This window comes from Micrasema longulum, unplaced genomic scaffold (genome assembly GCF_059751315.1).
Source record: "Micrasema longulum isolate JH-2025_06_02 unplaced genomic scaffold, ASM5975131v1 h1tg000848l, whole genome shotgun sequence".
NCBI lineage: Eukaryota > Metazoa > Arthropoda > Insecta > Trichoptera > Brachycentridae > Micrasema > Micrasema longulum.
Window position 1 is genome coordinate 125,470 of NW_028278040.1, and position 16,286 is coordinate 141,755.

The 16,286-nt window shown below is 31.3% G+C and overlaps 1 protein-coding gene across 4 annotated transcripts in view; it reads left to right on the forward strand.

Annotated features, from left to right (window-relative positions):
* The window catches only part of LOC148278662 (lysosomal alpha-glucosidase-like), a 166,828-nt gene that overhangs the window by 21,951 nt on the left and 128,591 nt on the right, over positions 1–16,286 (forward strand). The window contains exon 1 of one of the 4 annotated variants that reach the window (XM_088231062.1): positions 12,784–12,830. The exons of the other annotated variants lie outside the window; for them this stretch is intronic. The gene's annotated coding sequence lies outside the window, so the exon portion shown is untranslated. Of the gene's footprint in view, positions 1–12,783; positions 12,831–16,286 lie in introns of those variants that run through there. 4 annotated transcript variants of the gene reach the window in all.

Here is a 16,286-nt window from a genome sequence, read left to right on the forward strand (position 1 = left end):
TATAGTGGAAAAAAGGCGTTTTGTGGGCCCTGGTGAAAGACAAAACTAAACATTTTGAAACATTGAACGATAATTTATTTTGTCTCCCCTATTCAGATACGTTTATTATATCCGCCTGGAGAGTACGAAAATCATCCAAAGTTTTAACCCTCAAAAATAGCCTTATGTCATCCGCGAATAATAAAAAACGCGAATAACTTTTTAAATATTGTTGATGAAAATCAATCAAAAGATCATGCGTTCGATTCCTAGAAGGTAGACGTAAACCATCAGTTTCAAAGGTAGTTCTACCCTGAATATCTCATTGTTCTTTGATTGGCACCTGAGGCGTAAGACTAATGACCATAAAGGCCATGTAACAAAAATAATATAAATATATACTGCAATTGTATTGCCAATGCAGTGCCCTATGCGCCCCACTGAAATAATGATGCTTATTAATAGTTTTCTGAAAAACAATAAAAAGTATTTTTTAAAGTCAATCGTAATTGATAACATTAAAAAAACATGTTTTAATACAGTTTTACAAAATTTAAAAAAAATCATAAAAATTTATTTATAAAAATATTTTTAAAAAATAATTTTAAAACGAGTTGCAGGTTGATTGAAATGTTTCATTAGTTATGCGCATAAATGTGTGAAAATTATTGAAATATCTGTATCGCTTAGCGTTCTAGTTCTAGGACTAGGACCCAATTAATAAGGATGCAGCATGCGACGGATTTGGCTGATCACTGACCAATGTACACCGGTTGCGGATGTTGTGCTAATGATGCCTTTACGGAGCCGGATACGAAAATCATGGCGAATTGTTAATCTCGTTCTTGTTAAGCTTTGAAAATCTACATGCCATAATAATGCATTGCAAATATAAGGTACTGTTTATAGCAGATATGAGTCTAAGGGAACTTTGAGACAAAATTTTCAAACTTTTAGGAAAACAATATTAATAATATTTTCTAAATAATAAAGCCGAAACAAAATATTTAAAAAAATGAAACACAGCTTTTGTGATTGGTTCTGATGATAATGTAGCTGTTAGCGCGTTTGGCGGGCGTTACTATGATTGGTAAACGGCAAGCTTTAAACGAAAAAAAATATTTACCAATTGTAGATTAACAACGACAACTTAAGGCTGATTGAATTTTAATTGATTAAAAAATAATAATACATTACAATCATTACTTCTTAAAATTTGTTTATTATATATATATAGTTTATACTTCCCACATTATTTTTTGCTTGAGAGATGATTTTTTGCTCCAAGGTTGACTTCTTATTTTTTTAATTTCTTGGGTTGTACAATTTTGTTTTTAACATATTTTTTTTTTGAACCTTGCCTTATTTTTAACTTTGCATATGAATCGACTCCTCTTAAGTATAATGTTGTAACACACAAATGTTCGATTTTAAGTTTTTGATATGTTTTTCGTCTAAAGGTATATTATTATATAGTTTATTGTATGTACCCTTGCGATAATTTTCGCGGGACAAAAGAGGTAAGGGGAAGCGGCGTAAATATCAATTACGATTGTGTTTTTCGAACAAGATAGGCATCTGCCACGGGCACGGTTTTCTTTTATTTACAAATAGCATTTTTTGTAAATTTTTTCCATAATTAATTACGCTTATTTGAAAAATAAAAGACTTACGCTAACTTAAGAAAAACCATGTGAATAAGCCTGAGAAACTCCACTAACAGATTCATCGTATTATAACAAAAAATAAAATAATTAAAAAGAAAATGTTTTTAGTGTTGTTGAGGTAAAAAACATTTAGATCTATAGTAGAAAAAAAAATATTTAAATCATTTCCCAGTAAAATTGCGTTTTGCGGGTTACAATAGAGGTGTCGACATAGTACATAGACGATCTTGTATTCTGTGAATGTCTAATTGTTAACTATTGTTTTTCGTCACGTTTTTTTTTATGTTTATACATTTGATAAATAACAAGATTCTATAATTCGTTTGAGCGTCTCTAATTGCTCAAGTTTAGGTACATTCTAATATTTTGCCCTAACCCGAGCCCTTTTGTCAGTCTTTTCGTTGCCAAGGATTCCGCAGTGTCCCCGTATCCAGCCGATGTACACGTCCTGGTGTCTGCATCGTAGCATTTGGATATCTGTTTTGAACAATATCACTTTGGACATTGACATTTTTCACGTCTCTGAGGGAGTTTTTCGTTACAAGATTCTCTTACTTTTTTAACATATTATTCTCTGGATATTATAGATACTTTTGTGTTATTTTTATATATACCTAATTTTACCTTATAAGTGTTATTATTTCTATGTATAAATAAATATTATAGTAGATTACATTACGAAGTGTCAGAGTGTACTATTGAGCCTAAATTGCGATCATTTGCGACTAGAGTAAAATAAGGACCTAACCCAAGGATTTAAAGTAAAGAAAAATGTTTCTTGTTAACATTTTACAACAGACATGAAGAACATTTTACAGAAAGGAATATAGAAGTATAGGCATCCACAGAGCTTATGACCTATCATTGGCCGGTTTAAGTGGCCACTTTACATACTGTGTAACATTCACCATTCTATATTTGAACATCTACATTCCTTTAGCTCTTCTATCTGTTGACGTTTGTGATGTTAAAGAGCTGAAACCTTTATTGTTGCGGGTAAGATTCATTTGATTGAATTATTTCACCTACATACTAGGCAACACTTTAAAAAAAATTCAGACCAGGTGGATTCATCAACAACGTTTTGAGTTTGTCCAAATTTTTGTAGACTAGGACTAGATTCAATCCTCTTAGGGAGCTGTTAATGTATACATATTACAATATACGTGAAAAACATTTTACACAAGGGAATATAGAAGTCTAGGCGTCCACAGGGCTTATGACCTGTCATTGGCATGTTAAATAGAATTTTACACAGTGTGTAAAGTGACCACTTAAGAGCTCCCTATGGGGTTGAATCCAGTAGTTGTCTACAAAAATTCGGAAAACTCAAATCATTGTTGAAATATTGTTTATTTTATTATTTTTAATTTTTTTCCTAATTTAAATCGCTATTTTGATTTCTAAGATCTCCAAGTTGTCTCATTTCAACATTTTATTATCAACTTGAAGAAATTTTAATCCAATGTCGTTTTAAAATTATGATTATTTTCTATCAGATGGTTTGCGAATTCAGAAAAAAATATTATTGCTTTTGCTCCAATATTAAAGTTTCTTTTAGTTTTTCCAATTTAGATTGAATCGCAATCATTACAATTTACTTGGTTTATTCCAGATTGATTATATTTATGGATTTTGCTTTTGTGATTTTTCAACATTGTTTCCATATTATTAGTTGTGTAGAATGTAGAGTTTCAATGTTTGATGGTAGGGATTAGATAAATGTTTTAAAAAAATGAGGCTTATAAAAATAATTCGCCTTCATTACTTAGTTAAGTTAGATTTATTTATTGTGGGAGTAGAATATGGAAAATAAGTGGTTTAAAATTTAAACAAATTTGTTTTATGTTTAAATCGGTTTGTGATTGTGTGCGGACTCGCGGATCAGAGGTCCGAGGTTCGAACCCCACTTGAATTCCATTTTCTAATAGTGAGTTATTTATAACTCGTTGAAAATGGTTAAAAAAATAGAAATATTTGGGTAAATTATAAGAATGCCTATATAGTTTTTCAAATAAAAGAATTTTAAAAATGTTTTATTACTATTTGATTCATTATTTAAAATAATCGTTTTTATTTTTTTCCAATAAAGACAATTCTTATTAAAGATAATATTGACCGGGATGTCCCGCGCGGAAGAAAACATTTCACATTATTTCAAAACAGGCGCTAAAACATATTTCAACAAAATAAAATTATAAAGAAACATACAAATAACACTTTAAAAATAAAATCCTACTTCTACCTATTTTTCAACTGACTTAAAATCATTTCGTTTTCGTATAATAAATGACTTATTTGCACCTTAAGTGAATCAATTCATTATAAGTGCGAATATGGATGTAAAATTACGCAATTTTACCAAAAGGCGCGGTAAAATAATTTACCGTAATTTACGATATTTTACGGTCAATTCTGGTAAGAAACGAATATGACGCCCTAATTTTTATTTTTTGAAGATATAACAAATACGAGTAGCTTTGTTTTAGGACACGTTACATAACAGTGAAAACCAGGCTTAGATCCATCTGGTGGATGTCGGGATTTATCATAAGTATGGGACGTTCAAGGTCATTTGGTATGTACTATTTTAACATTGATAAAAAAGGATATTTTGTTTTGAAACAGGATCGGTGGATATAGGGTCTCTAGAAAAACCGTAAGTTTGACCTTAAACGATCACCGCTCAAGCGGCAATTTTGGAAAAATGATGCTCAAAATCGGTTTTTTTGTGCACGATTATCACCCTATAGATTTTGTAGAAAAAAATAAACTAAAGTCTGAGAAAATAAAATTTACTAAAAAGCGATACATTTCTTTTTTCTTTGGACCAATACTTTCCTAGATACGCGTTTGAACATTAAATAGAGTCTTTTAAAATAGCGGAAAAGCGGTATTTGCGCCAAATTTCTACTAATTATTTGAAAGTTGACCTACCAAAAGTCACCATAATCATCATTCCATGTTCGCTACCTAGTTGGAGCATATGGTGTTCACAAAGATCATCTAGGCATCTCGTTCGGCTGCCGGCTCCTGTGCATCCTCACAAGTCAGGTTCGCATCTCGTAGTTATGACATGAACTCTACCAAAATCTGGTAAAATTCCCGTAAAATACCACGGTAATTGTATCGCCTTGCATCTCTAGGTGTGAACAAGGGCTAGAAGTATATTTCACCACTAGGTTGATTTCTTATCGATCTCACTAACTTGTGAATGATTGAACCTAAAAATAAATATCCTTTTTTGTATGTGATTTCCGCCGGAATAAACCACCGTGCAGAGAAGTGGCAAACAAGATTGAACACCGGATATCCGTAACTTATTAACTTAAATTTAAATATGTTGACTTTTATGTTAAATTTTGCACTCAAGGAAACGTTTTGAATTACGCAGTATGCGAAATAAATACTTCAAAAACCTTCCAGCAAGAGGAATTTATTTTAAAATTTATTTCAACAGAGAGGGAAAAAATTTTTGAGAAGGGAATATGGAAGTCTAGACACTTACAGGGCTTACGACCTATCACTGGCTGGTTTAAGTAACCACTTTACACACTGTGTAACATTCACCATTCTGCCTATGTTTGAACATCCACATTTCCTCAAGTCTTCCATCTGTTGACTTTTGTGAAGTAAAAGAGCTGAAAAGGAGAAGTGTAAAAATTGGAAAATTGTTTTTAGGCGTTGCCCAGTAGGTGATTTAGTTCAGCCGGATGAATCTCACCTATGTGAATAAGGTTTCAGCTCTTTTACTTCACAAAAGTCAACAGATGGAAGAATTGAGGAAATGTGGACGTTCAAACATAGGCAGAATGGTGAATGTTACACAGTGTGTAAAGTGGCCACTTAAATTTCATTTAAATTTCGGTTAAAAAAACATGTGTTTAGCAGATAAGTTAGTTTTCAAAAAGTAATTTTATTCGTGTTAGCTTTATAGAAGTTTTCTTTTTAAGTGTAAGTGTATTGTTTACAAATTTTAATAATTAGTATATGTTTTAATAAAAATTAGATATATGTTAATATTAGGACATTCATTTATTATGTTTGTACTATTTTTATACAAAATAAAAAAACTAAAAAAAAACAGCCAATGACAGGTCATAAGCCCTGTAAATTCCTAGACTTCCGTATTCCCTTCTCAAAAATGTTTTCTCTCTCTGTTGAAATAAATTTAAATACGAATAACTCCCTAGGGAGGAAATCCAGCCAGTCTGCAAGCATTTGGACACACTGAAACATTTAGGAATTTATTTGATTATCATGTATGAAAATCAAATTACTTTACTGAATGTTCAAACAAATATTTAATAGCATTCAGTTAGATGATAGACAACAAAGTTATTTTTCATATATTTATTTATTCACAACTATGTAGTTTCGACAAAAGATGTATTTACTATTCCCCTCAAAATTTCATAAGTACGTAGGTAAAAAGAGCTGTGAATGAGAAAAATATTTGAAAATTGGCCGTGGTAGTTTTAATTCTCGGTAGAGCGAGGCATCCTTTCTCAACCTTCCCGTAATATGGTCCGATGGGAGGCTCTCCTTATGCACCCGGAGCATACAGCACTTTCCGTAGATATCCTCCACTTTTAAAACATTTAATTCTTTGAACAGTTCGGTAGTTGAGAACAAGGATGGTTTATAAAGTATTATTTTAATGATTTTTTTTTGTAGAATTTTTAATTTTTTATTGAAATAGACCGTTAAAATATTTTTATGTAACATAAGAAAGAGAAAATAAAATATTAAGTAAAAGATTATATGCTTTTTTATACAGTAATAAAAAAAGGAAATAAAAAATATTGAATAAATCATAAAGATATTCCTTATTATTAAAGGACAACAAAATATATCATGGAAAAAAAAGTTTTTATTTTTAGTTTGAATTCAGGATAGTGCGTGTTTTTTTAAAACAAGGAATTTTTCGAAAGATTGGAATCAATGAAATATTATCAGTAAAAAAAGAATTAAAAAAATTTGGGCCTATAAAATATGCATGTCTCTGTGCGAGCCTCGTTTTAAAATGTGGTATTTCTTACTATTTATTTATTTATTTTCTTGAGAATTTAAATAACGTCAATTTAATTGACGTCTGATCACAAAATGATCCAAAAATTATTCTGATAACGTTTGTTACGTTTAAATTATCTTATATAAATATCAACAGATGGCGTTTGAAGCACGATTCAGAAGCAAAAAATGATTTGAACAGATTTACTGTACAACCTCCGTACCAAGAATTGTGAATAAATACCATTCATCGAATCATTGCAAAGATGTTACAGTTCAAACATAGGCTTGAATAGTGAATGTTTGGAAATGTGTACAGAGATCACAAAGCTTTCATTATATAGACTTTTCTTTGTCATTCGTCCTGTAAGCGCCTAGAGTCCATATTTTTTTCTCCACGAATAAATAAACATAAAAATGTATATCTGTATTTTTTTGTTAGCCTTAGAACAGGCACATGTCTAGTTGGGCGGCAAATGTTTAAAAAATTAACAAATATGTACTTTAAAAAAAAAACAAAAATCAAATAGTCGAATATTTCAATGCTATCCAAGCATAAAAGCTAGTCTCTTTTTTGAAGAGTTACAGTTATAACATTAATTTATTTGATCTATAAAATAAGATTTGCGTTAGAATTTAAAAACATGTACCATAAATATATGAAAATGTATTGATTAATAAAAAAAATACATAAATATTCATCTCTTTTGAAATTCTAAAAGGGTTAAGTCCAGACCAAAAAGCCTTTAAAGTTGGGATATACTCTGAGGTAAACTGATTAAAAATTATAACTGGAAAATCGTTTGTGAATTAAATAAATAGACAAATGAATAACATTTTGTTCACAAATTTGGATGAACCACTTAAAATTTGAAGTTTTACTTTATTGCTTTGAATTTGACATTTGCGAAAAGAATTCTATATTTTTACTTAGTTATTTACATTTTAGGAATTCAAACATTAACAAGTACCTAGATACCTAATAACCAATGAAAAATAACATCATATTTTCTACGTTTACCCGAACGGTTTTTACACGCTATCACAACACAATCAAGTTAATCGGTTTCGAATTAAATGTCAAATTCACGTCAAAATACTGCTGGCGGTTAAATAACGACTAAATGCATGTAGGCAGGACTGAGCATTTGGGCATGAGTTAAGTGCCATAATTTTAGAGGGTTCCGGGTGCGTCTTTGTGTATTAATAGATAAATAATTTTAATTAAGAACACCGAACTAGTTTCTGTGGTTACATATAAAAGCATTGTGAATAAGAAATTTGTTGGTGTACTTAATAATGTTTAATCTTAAAAGGAAACACAGTCCGACTTTTTTTCAAATAAACGGATTCCCTTATTTTCTCTCTGGATTATGACACTAGAGCAGTAATTTTTTAAGTACTGTAGATATTTACATTGGCGTGTCCCTATCATTTCGTTTTTACAATAATAGTTTACTATGGGAAAAAAACACAGTTTTATCTGCTGTCTTTGGGTGCACGGTATTCAAACTATTCTCGAAAAACGCAAAACGTACCGATACAGAAAATTGTATTTTGATCCTCTGTCTGTTTATTTTTGAGGTGCGGAAAACGGGACAGCGAAACGTCGATTTTGTCTATTCTAACAAAAGATCTGACGTGCAGTTGTCTTTTTCACACAATATCGGGGAGGCGTTGCAAGACAGTGACAGGAAAACAATGTTCGAATACCTATTAATCAATATTCTTGGTAAATAATAATGTTAACGTACATATCTAATTTGGACTAAATACAATAATCGATATCAAACTTTGTGTTTATTTAATATAATGCATACATACAAGTATGCAGTCAATAGCAAAGCATTGCCGGGTTCAACTCGTTTATAATATATACATCAACGCAAGTAATCCTAAGTTTTATAAATCAAATAAATGCACAAATAGTGTAAAATGTCACACCACAAAGTGAATGATTTCTTTATTTTATATTATAAATGCCTATGCACTAGTGGAGTGACTGTGAACGCAAAAAAGTAAATTTGTAGAATTAAATATTCAAATCTACTTACGCACATACGAGGTGTGGCAGAAAAGTAATGAGACAGATTTTTTATTTACAAAAGTTTATATTTTTTTCCAACATCAATGTTACCCCCTTCAAATTATTTCCCTTAGGCAACTACATACCGATGGAAACGTTGTTCCTACTGTTGGTAGTAGTGCTGGAAGTCTCCAACCGGTATGGTCTTTAGCATGTCTGTTACACTCTTTTGAATATTTTCGAAAGCCCCGAAATGACGTACTTTGAGGACATTTTTCAGTTTAGGGAAAAGAAAGAAGTCACAGGAACTGAGGTCAAGTGAATAGAGGGGCTGTGGAACCACAAAAATACCTTTAGAGGTCGAAAATTCTGTTATGGAGAGGGAGAGGAGTTCTGCTCAATTGTGAGGTTTTTTGGCACCATCATAGATCTTTCTCATGAGCAAATGTTCAGTCAAAATTTGGTTAACCATAAGACGGTTTAAATTTGATTGTTTACTCAACATTTCTTATGCTAACCGACGGTCTGATCTCACAAGAGTGTTCACACGTTCGATGTTTTCGTCGGTTTTCAAAGTTTAAGGCCTCCCTAAACGATGATTGTCTTCAACGTGTTCTCTGCCTCCCAAAAATGATTTGTGCCACCAAAAAACCTGTGATCGGGATAAAAAATGTTCTCCGTAGGCCTGTTTTAACTTTTCAAATTTCACACTTGCCGATTCTCCAAGCTTATCACAAATTTTAATGGCACAACGTTGCTTCAAATTCCACTGTTCCATTTTGCGTGACACACAACCAAAACACAACTTTACTAATTGCAGCCACAATAATTACTTGGTTAACGTAAGGAGTTGAAACTCGTACTTGACTATGGGAGATTACTGATACACGTGCTCTATAAAGGGCAACAACGAAGTGTTGCCAGATCGCTAACAGTGTTGCTAGTCTCATTACTTTTCTGCCACATCTCGTATACATCAAATTCGATTTTATATTTATTTGTTGTTATTATTAGGTGTTAACATACGTTCTGTTTATTTTTTTCCTAATTTGAAAATCAGCATGAAAAGTACGACAAAATCCTTAGTTTGGTTATTCGTCATTCAAATGGAAATTTCCTGCTCCACAAAAAATTGCATATGCTTTTGCGCAGCTCATACTATTGAGTTTAATTAAAAGCACCTTCAAAATGAAATGTCAAGTAGACGAAAGTGAACATTTTCAACACCCCAGTCTGTTTGCATTCAATCGAGGAGAATAAAGATGCTCGCGATATTTTTGCAGTGAACCTACGTTGAATATCAGTAGCCCAAAGCAACAGAGAGATAAACCCGGAATTTCTTATTTTGAGATACACATGCAGATATTTTCATAAGGGAAATAAATGATTGTTTTCAAATAATAAAATATTGAAGTGAGATAGTTAACCTATTCGAAAATATAGAATTTATAATCTAATTCAAATAATTTAATTTATTCAGACCCTTCATATATCTCCAAGTCCGATTATCTCAAAATATGTTTTTCTGAGATATCTTACTGTTATTTTGGACTAGCAATATTCTGAGTTATTGATTTATTTCTTGTAAAACAATAAAGGAGAATACATTTTAGACTAATTTGTCGTATTTTTTTGTCCTCAAGTTCTCTTGATCTTGAAAAAATGGACACGACTCATACATAATTAATTTTCTTTATTACATTTGTCGAGCACTGTAGTTTTTTATAACCAAAATGAAAATCTTTGAAATCCAAGTCATCAAAAATGACCAAAATATAGTTATAAGATACAAATTTGATACACCAGAAGACTGTCCATAAAATATATTTACAAATATATTCAATTTCTCCCTTTACAAAGTAACATACTTTGAAATTGAATGTGCATCCATGGATACAAATATTGTCAGCATTTGACAGATTGGTAAACTTTGTAAACTCGCTTCAAGAAGTATGGTCCAAGGACTGAGCTTAAGTTTACTTCCTGCAAATAATTCAACAGGGCCCCGATTACAATAGGAATTTAACATTCATCTTCAATTTTATCAGCAAAGTAAATTATGTTTTCTGTATGAAAAGCAGAATATGCAAACAATTTTTTCATCTAAACCTATTCAATTATAGGTTACCGACGAAGATATTTTAAATTTTTATGCAAATATACTAATTTTTGTACACAAATATCGGTTTTTCTTAAAAAATAATATTTCGATAACTCTGTTAACTTTCCATTGTAATCGGGGCCCAGGTTATCAGATTCATAGAAAAAACTTCAATAGCAGCTGGAACGATATATGTGTGGTGGTGTTTGAATGATTGTTTAAACGTATTTTTTTACTGTTACTTCTTTTGTTATTGTTTGTGTTTCACTGTTAATAAAGAAAAGTATTTCTGAGTACTGTTTTAATATGCCCCACAATGAATAGCGCTAACCTGCAGAAATACATATATTTTTTTTATTTTTTTTCAAAAAATACACTAAAACACATATGTGTACATTAGTGGCGTGTGGTGTCTCTTGAAGCGGGGCATGCGGTCATGGGAAGGAAAAAAACACTATTTTTATATTTTAAATCGTTTTAAAAAAATATATATAAATTAATATTTGCGTTCTTATGATTTACCAAAATATTTCATTATGAGGACCATTTTCAACGAGTTATAAATAACCTCTATTAGAAAATGGGAATCAAGTTGGGGTAGAGTGGGATTCGAACCACGAATCTTTGATCCGTGAGTCCGAGACCCTAGCCACAGGACCACAACCCGATTATTTGATAAACATAATTTCGATGCTTTAGAAAAGCATTTTCAGTTTTTTGTCAATGGAACCTTAATTATTATTGGTTACTTTTTTTGTGGAACCCCATCTCAATAGTAAAAATGTAAATATATAAAAATGAAACCTTTGAAACGTTTTTTTAATTGAAATAACGAAAATCAAAAACTGAATATTTACACAGTTTTTCTGTTTTCTACGTCAATTTTTCCGCGCCCTCCTAACTCAAGGAATTCTTGTGACCCTTCGACAGAGCCCCAGGATTCCGCGAAACACTTTTTAGGAGTCACTCGTCTAGACAAAGTGATAATAATATTACAGAATTGGAAATTTCTCAGATTAGCTCAAAGTCTTATACTAATAACTTATAAAATAACCATCACGCCATTTCTAAAAATGGGTAGACAAAGAGGATAGAACGCCATACCACTATTTCCTGGCCCACTTTCATTATGATTTCATATTGATTTAAAAAATCTATAAAACTAAATATCCTTTTGATAATAATAATAATAACATTGCTTTTCATTAAATCGAAGACCACTTAAACTTATCTTCAGTAAAGATTTAATTAGGCAATTACAATTATTTTCCTGATTAGCATCGCGGTTCTAGTCCACATTCATTGCTTCCTGGGGAGGCCATATTAGGGATTGTGAGTTGAAAAGACAAATAACTAAAAATAAACAACAAAAATAATAATTCAGGCAGCCATTTTGGAGTAAGTAATTTAAAAGCTATGGCGATAAGCTATTTTACACGTGAAAAAAAACCCTAAACTCAAAAATAATTTTAAACTATATTTTTTGGGTGAGTTATAATAAAAACCGGATGTCAACATTGTTTTAGTAAGAAAACATCAAAAGTTCCAACAACGCTGTTATACATTTAATAAATAAGAAGCATTTTAATCAGGTAATTATTGTTTTTTTACAGATTGAAATTCTCATTTGGTTACAATGTTTTAAAAAACATATTCATAAAATCCAGTTTCCTGAATATTTTACTCAATGTACCTTTAGTTAACAGATTTAATTATAAACATAAAAAATGTAGAATACCACAGAAAAGTTCTTACCCCAAAAAGTGGAAAAGTATCTCAAAAATAATTTATTATTACTTGGTAGGCAATCTTATCTACTATGGAAATGCAAAATCCGAGCAGCATGCACAGTTGGTAGTGTAGGTTGCTAATAACAGTGTAAAACACTTCAATACACGTGCGAAATTAACGGTCCAAGTTCTGGTGCGCGTGCGCGAACTATTTAAAATCTCGAGAGCCTTTTTAGCGTATGCATATCTCAGATCTCAGCATCCGTCAGTCCGTCAGTGCGTCAGTCCGTCAGTCGACCGCGGGCCTCCGTAAGGTATGGTTGCTTGTTACCGATTTTTGGGCCGGTGAAGTTTTACAATTACGTAAATAATCTATAATTAAAATACTTGATGATTTTTACTATTTTTAATCTTAAAATAGGGCACACATAAACATATTCTTATGCGAGCTGCGAGTTATGTATTTACTACATACGTAGTTTTCCAGGCAAAGGCATGCGCCGCATGTATCGCATGTATGGACGACACGCCACTGGTGTACATGTATATTGAATCGTCGATTTTCAGGCAAAAATCGTTAACCCAAAAAATATTATACTGAGAAATCGCAATTTGAAAGTTTGGAGACTTGAAAATTAAATTTTTGTGATTTGGAGATTTTATGCATACATTATAATGTTTTCGTATCTTTTGAATAAAAAACATTGGTAAATTTTTCGTTTTGATTAACTTAAAAATATTTAGAGGTTTTTGATGAGACAAGGTGACTTAATTTTGGTTCAGCACTTTTGCTTGTTTGGACAACGGACGATTAAAGCTTTAAGAGTAAGTGAAAGGAAGGAAATTTAGGAATACTTATAATAATGTTGTGGTTAATAATGAATTTGTATTTACAGAAAAAATTACAAACACTTCGTATTTTCGCAACGTACTTATAACTTAATTACCTTGGCGACGTTGGCCTGTTGAAGAAAATAAATTTACGCTTCGAACGGTATATTTAAATCAAAACTGTCATATTTAGAATTGAGTGACTTGCCCGAATGGCGACGAAATATTAAATTAATTTTGGGACAATATTATATATCCCGTGACAATGTCATCTTACAACTGTAGATATTTAGACACAAATAATACATTGCGAAATATAAACAAACACCATGAATGTTTACATGACGAGAGCAAAATCAAACATCCCTACTCATAATATGTTATTTTGAATTGTAAATATTAATTTATAAAATAGTTGACGCAAATTTTCAGGGTTTGATCCATTCAATTTTCTGTATCATTGTCCACTTAGTGGTGATATGGTTAGCCTGTTTACTTACCACGCAAGACCGTTCGATTCCCACATTCCCGAACTGCGACATAACTGACGTGAAATATCAATTTGAAAATGTGTTTCTATACTAGAATATTTTATGGTCTCTGGACTGCCGCCTCAAGCATAAGAGTGATCATCGTGTGCCAGTTCCTTACGCACTATTAGGTGCCGAAACGGAATGATGATGATAGTTTTCTAATGCCGTGAAACAGTTTATTCAGTTTGAGATAAAATAAATAATATTATACGGTTTCTATTTCATTAATGCGAAAAGCCCATGACTTTTCATTTGAGTTGCTTTCCGTAGCAATTAACTATTTAATGGTGTTTGTGTGTCGTTCGTAGTTCGTATGGGTTCCGTACCGTTGTTTACGTCACGTGTTGAGTAGGTACCCTAAACTCAAGGGCCAATATGCCGGAACACGTGACATTTTATCTTAATTTAGAATTACGTCTTACGACAAAATTAACGAACAAACCAGTCGTGCTAAACCTGAAATATTCGTTTTGAAAGAGCAAGATAATATTCTTCACAAAATGTTTGTCCTTGTGGTTTTTCTTGATTATATATATTTTTTACGGACAATATTACTTTTATTTATAATAAGCCAAAATGTAGAAACATTTTCAGTTGTATGTTCGATAAGTTTAATTTATTCGTAATTAATAACCTGTCATTGGCTGATTTAAGTGGCCACTTTACACACTTTGTAATATTCACCATTCTGCCCATATTTGAACATCTTTATTCCTTCAGTTCTTTCATCTGTTTGTAAAGTTAAAGAGCTGAAACTTTTATTCATGTGGGTGAGATTCACCTAGTTTAATTATTTCACCTCCATACCAGGCAACGCCTGAATTTTTTACATTTTTTCCAATTTCTATACTTCTTCATAGATCAGGTGGATTTATCAACAATATTTTGAATTTGTCGAAAATTTTGTAGACTGCATTCAACTCCCTGGGGAGCTGTTAATACGATTATCAACATATTACAACAGAGATGAAAAACATTTTATAGAAGGTAATATAGAAGTCTAGACATCTACAGGGCTTATGACCCGTCACTGGCTGGTTTAAGTGGCCACTTTACATACTGTGTAGTTGTGGGAGTAGAATTCAGTCTTTATCTACAAAAATTTTGGACAAACTCAAAATACTGTTATTCGTGATTGATTATACAATCATTGTTTTATTTTAAATAGGCACTATTATTATTCTTGAAAAAACTATTTTTTTTATGTTTGCCATATTGTTATTTGTGGACTCATTGTGTTATTATTCATTGCCTTTTTAAATTGTTGTCTTTAAGATACATACATGATTAGCCCAAAGCAACAGTGATATATATCTCTTAAATACGAATTCTGAGGTAATCGTACGTAGTTTGCGAAGGGTTTGAGCGAATTAAATTATTCAAAGAAGACTATGAATAGTGTATTTTCAAAAAGGTAAACCATCTAACTGGTGGTGCGAGTGACACAGTTTTACATAGTGTATTTGTTGCCCAAAAATCGATAGTAAAATAACACTCAGAGTTCAAATACAGACATCTACTGAAGAAATATTCCACAAATCACAACTTATGACACCGAAGCAATTATACGCTAAAACAACACTCACTTCTAGGTTCAAAAACTACTCTTACTCAAATGAAAGACAAATCCCCTACAACAGATTACATGCGAATAATATAATCACCAGGTCCTCAACACAAAGACAACATAAACAAAATTGAATTAATACCATTTTCGGACAAAGGGATTTAGAGAATTATTCAATCAAAACCTATAACCTACTTTCACTATCTATTAAAACAATCAATACCGAGAAAATGTTCAAAAAGATTATAAAAAAAACAAATAGTGGAGCTAGGAAGAAGTAAAAAAAAAATTCTCATTCGCCCAAACCGATATTGAATCAACTGCTCCACAAATGTAAAGCTTATGTTATGTTTTTGTTCTTTCATTGTGCGTTTTGTATTTTTTTAAATTTTTAAATTTATTTATTTATTAAATCTACAGTCATATACAACAATACGGTTTTAATATAATAGACACTTAAAACTGGACTAAAAATGATCTCAAACTTATAATTATCAATATACGTAATGAGTCCTAAATAAAGTCATATCATACAAGAAAAGAATTTGGAAAACCATAAATTAAATGTTTGTTCATATTTACCATTGTAAATTAAGAATCCATTCACGTTTTGTGATCTAAATAATATACATGTATATAAATTAATTATAAACATAAATAAGTAGTGTTTAAAACTCTCTGGGCAATTTGTTTCTTATCTCTGTTTATTAAGTTAGTCCTCTTTGTTTATTCTCAAATGTAAAAATATTTTTGAAAAGTATATTGTTAAGTGCTCTCGGCACGGGTAACCCCAGTAAGCTCACGTTGTTTAAAATCATAGTTTATAATGGAATAAAATA